Raw genomic sequence first — 10,811 nt, forward strand, 5'->3', positions numbered from 1 at the left:
AGTTCAGTCATGTACTCATACATCAGATATGGATGTTTAGTATATAAACTCAGCTTATCAATAATATCAGTTACGAAATCATGCATCAGTTATGCATATTCATTCTATTAATTTAGTATATCAGTAGTCTTAACCATGAAATCATGCTTCAGTTATGCACGTCCAGTATGTACTTTCAATCTATCAATTCTCCCATCTTAGTCAGTCTCATTCGAGGATGAATGTTCCCAAGGGGGAGATATTATAAGACCCCGCAAAATCCTAAACTTAATTCAGTCCTTTAAAGTTTGTTAAGGGGTCCTAAACTTAGAAAATTTTAGCTAAGTATTCATACTTAGAGTTATTTTAGCCTTCATAGTTGGAGATCTTATTTTCCGACCCTTACGACCATTAAATATCGATCTTTAAGTTGCTTCATGTTCAGAAATGTCAGTAGGTGTTTTCAGACGAGTTTTAGATTTTTTAAATGTCATTTGAAGCACGTTTGAGAGTCCAAACTAGTGTATCAATGCGATCTCGATGCGCCGCATCGCCTATCGCGTCGATGAATATTTTTTCCCAACTCCCAGTGATAAATTACAATGAGCCGACACAGACTCGGCACGGTACGGCGGCCATAATGTCAACCTCATTGATGCGGTGAGCCGGCCTACGCGTCACTAGCACGGTTACTGCTCATTAAAAGTTGCATCGAAAGGGGTGATTGGGAATTTTTCCACCCCTATTTATCCCCAAAAAACAAAATTAATCATTCCTAGGGCAAAACATTGATTATTTTCTCTCAAATTACTCAAGAACAAACCCTAGGAAATCTACTTTCAAGGCTCAATATTCAAGAACACTCCATCAGTCTTCATTAATTCAAGTACTCAGGTATGTCAAGTGTTCATCCAAAGGTTCCTTTCACCCTTGGAGTCCAAGAAACTCTTTTACACTTCAAGTAGATTGATTTCACGATTTTCATGATTGGATTTTAGTCTATTCATGATTATAATGTTAATTGAGTTTTTAATCCATGGTTTATTACAAGATTCATGTGGAAGTAATTATCGTGTGTGTTGTATCATGTGAATTCATGTTAAAGCCATTGAATTTGGGAATTTGGGAATTTATGTTATGATGCTTGCATGTTGTTTTAGTATTAGGTGCATAGTTGTGTTCCCTAAGTGTTTATTAAAATGCTCACGTGAATTAAATGGGGAAAAATTATGACATGCTAGTACATGTGTAAACTTATGCCTTACAACTGTTTGATAAAACGTCCCTATGGATGAGTTATGAACAAGTGCACAGTGTTATACTTTTTGAGGTTACTCTATGCTTTACTTTTCATGCTATCGAGTCCTGGGGGTATTCAAAACCCGAAAACATAGTTGTTTACCTAGAGCTACAGTAGTTATAGAACGGTCTCAGTAGTGTTACGAATAGTAGTATTTAGTAATCAGTCACAGTCTCAATTTAGTATACAGTTAAAAATTTAGTAAACTCAGTTAGTTAACCAGATTCAGTAGTATTTCATCAGTTAGCAGAAGCCAGTGAACTCAATTCAGTTCAGTTAGATACTACAATTAGTAATAGTTCAGTCAAGCCTAGTATAGACTAGAAATCAGTTTAGTGTCTATTCAGTTGGGAGTAGGATTCAGCACCGAGTGAACCCAGAGATGAGGGCATTCCTGCCAGTGTAGGGTTTGATTCTTAGTAGCAATCCCTAAGTTACAAAACTACGTAGCTAGCATAGGTTGAGATAGTTTCTTGCTAGACTAGGGTTGATACATCTCGTAAGAGTTTTCCTGCCAGCGAGGGTTAACTCACAGCTTGTCTTTACCCATGGCATGGTATTGACACCCTTCCAACTGAGGTTATAGGTTGAACCCCAATCCATCAGAGAGGGGCATGTCGGTTAGATGATTACCTCCAACAGTTTCAGTTTTAGTCTCAGTATAGAACTCAGTTTAGTAATACAAAATTAGGACTATTAGATACAATCACCTAGCTCAGTATAGAACCCAATTCAGTTCTATAGAATTAGGACTATCAGAAACAGTCACTCAGTTATCAGTATTACAGTATTAGTAAACTCAAATATCAGTTAATCAGTATTCAGAGCTTAATAACCAGTGTTAACATGATCTTAGTTACAGTTTATATATTCATGCATGTTCTCTCATTCAGTTTTGTTCATGTTACTAAGTCAGTTATTGTTCATGCATATGAACCCATGCATATCAGCCTACCTCACTTAGCATACCAGTATATTCAAAGTATGGACACATACTTTTTTTTGCGCTATGATGTCTTATATCATAGGTTCAGATGCACGGGCTCCTGACTATATTTAGCAGCCCAGCCTATCAGCAGCAGACTTAGTGGTGAGTCCTCATAGTCCGAGGATAGAGTATTATTTTAGTATTTCAGTACAGTTTTTAGTAGTGGCGTTTTTAGCCAAACTTCCGCACTTATTTAAGGTATGTCATTATTACAGTGTTATTATTATTCAGTGCTTACAGCAGGTACCAATCATGAGTTAGTTGGTGGTTTTGGGGGGTTGCTAGCACCGTGTAGCATTCGAGGTATAGACTCGGGTCATTATAGGGGTTTTACATGTATCTATTTTAGATTTTCTGTATGATTATATTTTTGCACAGTAGAACAGCTATTTATTATGTTATAATTCAGTTGCTTAATAGTATACCAGTTCATGAGTTAGCTTAGGATCACTTGTGGTTCTAAGCACTATATGACAACTAGGGGGTAGTCTGGGCACATTACAATTATGCTGAGTTATCTAACTACGGTTGAAAAACTGTGCATTCAAACCTATGATATAAGACATCATAGCGCAAGAAAAAGTATGCAGTTGGTACTTTGAATATACTGGTATATGCGATGAGGTTAGCCTGATAAACATGGGGTACTGTGTACTTGAAATAAGAACCAACTAAATAGAATGAGATAACTGAACATGAATGCATGAAAACTATAACATCTGAGAATGCAAGACTAAGCATAAACATATATCTAAGATAATCTATAAACTGAAAGACTAAAATCTGATAACTGAATAACAGAGAATCTGTATTTTTTGTTAGGTAAACCTAAATTGAAACTATACCGAATATTATATTGAGACTATGGGAGGTATCATCTAACTGACATGCCCCAATCTGAGTTAATCAGTATCCAACTTGTAACCCCATTTGGAAGGGTGTTAGTATCGTGTCATGGGTACTAACACTGGCTGTGTGGATCTACAAAACTGGTGTCCCAACAAACTAATGATCCACTCTCAACTGGCAGGTGCTCTAAAAAGATATGTATCACTCTCAACTGGCAGGTGGACACCTTGTCAGCCCTTAACTGGCAGGTAGACATCTCTAACCTATGCTGACTACATATTTTTGTAACTCAGGGATTGCTACTAAGGATCACACCCTCTACTGTCAGGTGAGCCCTCATCCCTGAGTTCACTTGGTGATAAATCCTACTCCTAACTGAACTGACAATGATACTGGGATGGACTGAACTAGACTGAACATTATTACACAACTGATAGTGCTCATCATGATCATAAACATGTAAGTATACAAAAAAGTGTTATGGATTAAGTGTTTGAGTACTTGAAAAGATGAATTCATGTAAAACACATAGGTATCGGGTGTTCATAACCCACCAGAGCTGAATGAACATGAGTATGCAATATCAAACTTGAAATACAGTAATATGTGATTATGGTTCAAAGACACAAACATGGCATCTCATCAAAACATGTGAAAATCATACACTTAAACATGAGCATATCTTAAACATGAGGAAACAATAGGATTCTATGGCTAAACTCATAACTTGAGGATTCATCCTGAAACTAATTGAACATGACATGAAAATTCCAATACTCAAACATGTATGGTTCATTCTACTTGAAAATACTTGTAACCATAACTTGTAATTGAATTAACAAGAGATTTAAGGAATTAGTTCAACTTGAACATTTAAAACACTAAAAAGGGTTCTTGGACTCCATGGGTGAAAGGAACCCATGGATGAACATCACACATACCTCACTGGATGAATTCGAGAAGATTCTTGGGAATTTCTTGGGGTTTGAAGCTTGTATTCCTTGATTGCTTGTGAAAGGGTTAGGGTATGTTCTTGAGGAAAGGGATGCTTTTTTAAGAGAATTTGTGATTAAAAAAGCAAATAACGCTCTTTGGGAACCTAAATTTTGTGTTATGGACGGGTTGGGTGAAGGGTAAAAGACCCAAATGCCTTTAATGATGAGGAACAAAAGTTGTGCAAAAAGTGGAGGGGGCGATGCGGGCTCTGGAGCATCGAACTGGAGTGGGTGATGCGGGCTTTAGAGCGGTGTACTGAGGGGTGCGGCACGGGATAATCCCGGTGGTTCTACTTCCTTGGTTCTCCAAACATGCCCTTACGCTCGTCCGAATAATCCAACACTCACCCGAGACGTACTTTTATTTACCCCAATCATGAATCAACTCAAAACTCGATGTTCTGGGGTTAGGAAGGTCAACAATAAAATCATCGAAGTTTAGGGGCATTGAAAATGAATAAGTCCTAACAATTAGGCTAATTTCTAAGCTTTGGAACCCTTATGCATGCAACTGAGAGATGAAATGAGCAAAGACTTTAACGGGGTATTACACCTTGCATGTAGAATCGATAAGTTATGTACCATCTACGGTCTTTTGGATGAGTAGACAGATTTTACCCTTTACCTTTTGAGTCTCAGGAGGTCGCCTTACTAATAGGGGTGGGCATAAATACCAAAAAGCCAAAATACCGAACCGAACCGAATCATTTCGGTTTTTCGGCTTCGATTTTTTATTTTTTTGGTTTGGTTTTGATTTATTTTTTTATAAATTTGATATTTCGGTTCAGTTTTTGGTTTTTAGGTTGACGTAATTCGATTTTTAATTTAAACTGAAAAAATCAAAATTTTTAATATACCTTTTAAAATTTTTATCATATATATTAATATATATAATACATATTTATTATTTAATATTTAAACTAAAATTTTCATATATACACAAGCTAAAGTTACCTTATTACATTAAATATCAATTTGGTAAAGTAATTACATAAATCCCAGAGTAATTACTTAAATTCCCTCTTTTTTTACTTTCTCTCTCATATACCTTATACATCCAAAAACACGCTGCTTTCTTTTGCATTTTACTCCCATTACACACCCATTTTTTTCTCCTTTTTTGAAACCCATTTTTCATGCCCAAATTCAAGTAACGTGTACTTAGAGGTTACCAATTTGTAAGTTTTCAAGCATTAATTTATGTTTCTGATTTCCTACATTAATTTTTTAATCTTTTTTTTTAACTTTACCAAATCAGAATATTTTTCGAATCTTCTTTGGTTGCATGTTGGTTTATATGAAATTACCGTCTGTTGCAATCAGTTTTAAGTTTCGTAGTTTGATTTTATCATTTTTTTCATATTCTACAAGTCAGATCTTTGAATTTCATGGTTTGTAATTGCTACTTCATAATCAATATAGTGTAAAATTGGTAATGGATTCTCGTCCTAGCTTTGTTTAGGACTTAGTCAATTAGATGCTCAAAAACAAGATATTCTCATTGGTTTTGTTCTTGGTACATTTGATTACGAAGAACCCAATTTCGCACAGAATCATTCCAAGCACCGAAACAATCCGGTAACCACAAAGAAATTGAAGAAAGTGGCAAGTTCTAGTTAGAAGAAGTCATCTTCAAAATCGACTACTAAGAAGAAGGTTGATGTGGCAAGTTCTAGTTTGAAGAAGTCAGCTTCAAAATCGACTAGTAAGAAGAAGGTTGATGAGTCCAACCGACCACGTCTTTCGAAGGTATTCAATTTATATTATTTGATTTAATACAGTAAATGGTTAATTATAAGTTGATAATCATATTCTAGGATTATACAATGTGCATACCTTATATAGGTTGTAAGATTATTTTGTTCAATCAATTCAGTTTTGAATACATTATACATTACTTTAGTTATCAGACTAATGTATAATATAAGTCTTGTGCTTTATATTTCATTATATTATACAATAAAAAAGTTCATTACACAAATGAGGCAGTTTTGTATTAAGTGAAATTATACTTTGTGAATGTCTGCATATTGTAAAAGGGTACATTATACATTCTGATAATCTTGTAGGTAATTCATGTATTAGGTGAATAATTTATGTTTTATATGTATAGTGTGTCATTATACATAATGCAAGATTGTATTTGAATGTATAATTTAGAACATATTAGGCACTATACATTAGATATTATGGAAGACTAATTATAATATAGTTCTTCTACTATATATTTCATTATGTTATACATTAAGAAGTTCTTATTACATAGAAGAGGCATTTTATGTATTATTTGTTTTTATACAATTAAAAAGTCTTCATATTGTATAAGGTTACTGTAACGCCCTGATATTATGAACCGGAATGCTACACGGTGCTCATAACACCAAAGGACCACAAGCTAACCCATGACTGATATTTGTACTTGTACACTGCATAACAAGACATGATAATGGAGAAACATGCACTGAAAGGACATAAGGTTCAATCATGAACATAACTAAATAACATAACATCTGTGTGGGATAGTAAAATACCCAAAAAAAAAACTGAAGATACTGAAGTCTGAAACATGATAGTCTAGAAAGCCTCTAACATGACTGAATTGTCTGAGTAAGGAGTTGATGGGACATGTCACCAACTAACTCCAACTAATAAGTTAATCAATGAGATAGTAAAGAAATAATCATGTCCTCGAAGGATGGGGACTCACTTCTAACTCTGACTGCTGGGACTTAAATCTACTGCTGATCTGGAACTCGTGTCTCTGAACCTATGGTGTAACATAAAAAGAAAGCACCATAGCGCAAATGCGTTAGTACAATGGATTGTATCTATTATACATGTGAGGTAGGCTATATGCAAGGGTTTGCATGCATGAATAATGCTAACTGACCATCTAACATGAACGTGAGAATGCATACATAAATACGTAATGGTAACTGACAGTATGATATCATGATTTTAGAATATGAATACTGATAACATGACATACTAATAATTAACATGACTGGTAACATGAGTGACTCTATCTGACAGTCCTGAATCTAATAGAACTATCTGAGTTCTATTACGGAGACTGATTGACTGTGTCTGACAGTACTGATTCTATAGCATAAAACTGTGGGAATTAGTTATCTAACCGACATGCCCCTATATGCCATTATGGCTAAGTTGGGGTCCAATCTGTAATCCCAATTGTAAGGGTGTCAATACTGCACCACTAGTAAGGACAAGCTGTGGGTGACCCTTATCTGATAGTGTCCCCTTTACGAGAACGGTGGAGCCCTTATCTGACAGTGTATATCCACCTCATCAACCCTCATCGACAGTGTTGATGTCTCAACCTATGCTAGCTACATAGTTCTGGAATGCAAGGATGACTACTAAGGATCATACTCTCATCTGATAGTGTGTGTCCCCATCCTTGGGTTCACTCGGTGCTAATTTATACTCCCATCTGAATAGACACTGAACATAATTTACTGAACTGAACATGAGCTAAAATATTGAATTTTGTTGGCTAATGAAACACTACTTATATCTGATAACTGACTGAGTTCATGAGATCATGGAGGTTTCCTGAGTCATAAGACTATCTGAAGTCTAAGAATTCGTAGCTTGATTGAGAGTATCGTGAAAACATGACATGGCTCTAAGCACACAGCTAATGTTTCGGGTACAAGTACCCCCAAGACTTGATGGAAGGAAACTGACATAGCACAGCTTACTTGAATACATAACTAACATCATAATTCATGATACTTTTATTGAAGCATTTCATCAAATATGTGATAGGAATAAGCTTGTACATACATGGGGATTTCATGATATCATTCTAGTTAGGTAATTTTCCTTTATCTAGGCATTTAATCAAACATATTGTAGGCATAGTACATGTAAAGAACAATATACAACAATTAAACAACATGCATACAACAATTAAACAACATGCTTCAATTTTAGTTTCATATCTTGAGGATTTAGTCATAGGGTTGCATGAATCTAGGCCTATACTAGTTAAACCCACATAGAAATTATCACCCAACATGGAGTAGAAGTTAATTTTCATTTATCAACATGAAAGAGAACATATAAAGCATGAAAACATGAAGAAAATCCATTACTTGGAGTTGAAAAGGGGGTTCTTGGACTTCATGGACGAAAGGGGTCCATGAATGAACACTATGCATACCTTAGTTCGTAATTTCATGAATATTGACGATGAAACCTTCTTGAATTTGAATCCCCAATAGAAACCCTAGCTTGCTCTTGAGAGAAACTTCAAAGAAAATAATATATTTTGGGTGAAGAATGGCTAAATCACGTGTTATTGGATTTAAATAGAGGTAGGAAATTAACCCTTTTAACCCTGGATGTGTCATTTAATTTCAGTAAAATTTTCCCGAACTGGGTCCCTGGCGCGACGCGGCACTATCGCGCCGTGTCACTGGAAATTGACAATTGAGAAACTGAGGAATGGCGCGACGCGGAGCCATCGCGTTGCCCCTTCCTTCATGACCTAGAGTTCTGGCGTGGTGCTGGGAAAATCGCGCTGAGACACTAGAAAAAGACAATTGCCATTTTAGCTTGTGGCGCAGCGCACCACTGACCTATATGGCACTGTTTTACAGTGGGAACTTGAAATAGTCATAACTTCTTACCCGGTTATCGAATTTAAGCGAATCATATATCGATGGAAAGCTTATTGAATTTTCCATATGAAAAAAAAGTGAAAATATTAAAAATTCCTCATGTAATAACCATCATTCACTTTAGAATCTAATACTAGGCATTCTTAGAACGAAACTAGCTAGAAAAAAATTTGGGGTAGTATAGTTACATTATACATTCTCACAATCTTATAGGTCATACATGTTGAATGTTAATACTTAATACGTATAGCATCACATTATACATAACTACAAATTATTATTTAAATGTATAATGTACCTTCATACATGTGCAACTTTTGTATAATGTTATCTTTAATACGTATCAGTTTGCTGCTTTTTTTTCTCTATTAATTGGAGTATGCCTTTATTTTTTTAGGGCATGAAATACCATATTGACAAAGTCCTGACTTACCCATTGCATATCGATAGCTTATGTAACCGTGTTTTTGGTGAAGATATAAAGATGTATTTTGGAGAAGATATTTTAGGAGCATTTAGAAATACAATTTTTGGGATATTTCTTGACTTATCTCAATACAATTGGATAGGGCAGCTTTCAAAAGGTCTCTTTATGCTAGAAATCCAGCAGGATAATAAGGATGAGATTCATGTGTGGGTGCAAGGGAACATCCTAAAATTTATGATGCTTGAATTTGCCATTATTATTGGTCTTAAATGTACCAGTAATATTGATGAGTATATGTATAATTTATCGCCAAAATTAACTTTGATGTCAAAATATTTTCCCGATGCTGTACCTGGAACGACTAGGTCAAAACTGATAACACGTGTGAAAATGGGAAAATTCGATAACTCTGAAGATGCTCTGAACCTTGAAATATTATACTTTGTTCATGCATTCCTATTTTCTCAACATCGCAAATCACCCATCAGTTCAGCTCACTTCTAGATGGTCGAGGATCATCAGTACAGACACTTTCCATGGGGAAAGATTACATTTAAAAAGTTGATAAATTTCTGGCGGTAAGATTTCTTCATCGCAAAGCAGATATATTCATTGGGTGGAATGACACACGTTCTAAATGTTTGGATGTTTGAGTGTTGCTCTGAGGCAGATAAAAAAACTGCTTTGCGACGAAGAAACATATCCCAAGAATACTCAACTGGTCTATGGAGTGTACTAGTCCTAAGTATGACTTTTTTATGTCTGGCATGTTCAATAAGGTAATTGTATAACCAGTTAATTATTTTTATTTTCAAGTCATTTTATTGAAGTGCTAATATTTCATTTTGAAATTCATTTTTTCAGTATTCTTATAAGAATTTACAACCTACAAGCGAAAAAGTTCGTACGCTGGATTTGTCTTTTTTAGAAAACTTTGAGATATTTGATCCAACATCTGCTACTTCCACATCTGCTGCTCAAACGTTGAAAAGGTCAACTGATGAAGATCAACCGTGTGTTATTACTACAACTGAAGACTTTGATGATTTCAGCACTATAACACCATGCGAAATTCTAATAAAGGTTGGTTTAGCTTCACCTTTAACACCTGAAAAGGCATTAAAGGGAAGAAAGACAATTATATTTTAGGAAGATAGTCCAGGGGTGACGGATGAAGATAAATTACACGTGCTCATTCAGTACGTCGTGTGTCTGGTTCATTTTCTAAACACTAGGAAGATTCAATAGACAAAGTAGAAATTGATGTGTCTGAATTTAAACATCGTCATCAAGGAGAAATTGGTGTCTCTTAAGCGTGACCAAGTAAAGTCTGTTCCTTCATCTTCCACAACGCCTAAAGGGACTTCTAAGTTAACTTTAGATATGGGAGAGATAAAGACTTACATCAACTACTATGTAAGTTAACTTTCTTTTTGACTATTTTTGTTTTTAAAAAGCATTAGGTGTTTCTAATATTTTATTTTTTCTGTGCGTTATAAGGTTGATAAAAAGATTGTTGAGCTGGTTGCAGTAATATCCAATATACCTGCTGAGGTCGTTAAATCTTTGAGGAAAGAAGAAAATAAAGAATCACCGGTATAAAATTTTATTTCATTCAACTCTA

Source organism: Capsicum annuum, chromosome 2 (genome assembly GCF_002878395.1).
Source record: "Capsicum annuum cultivar UCD-10X-F1 chromosome 2, UCD10Xv1.1, whole genome shotgun sequence".
Lineage (NCBI taxonomy): Eukaryota > Viridiplantae > Streptophyta > Magnoliopsida > Solanales > Solanaceae > Capsicum > Capsicum annuum.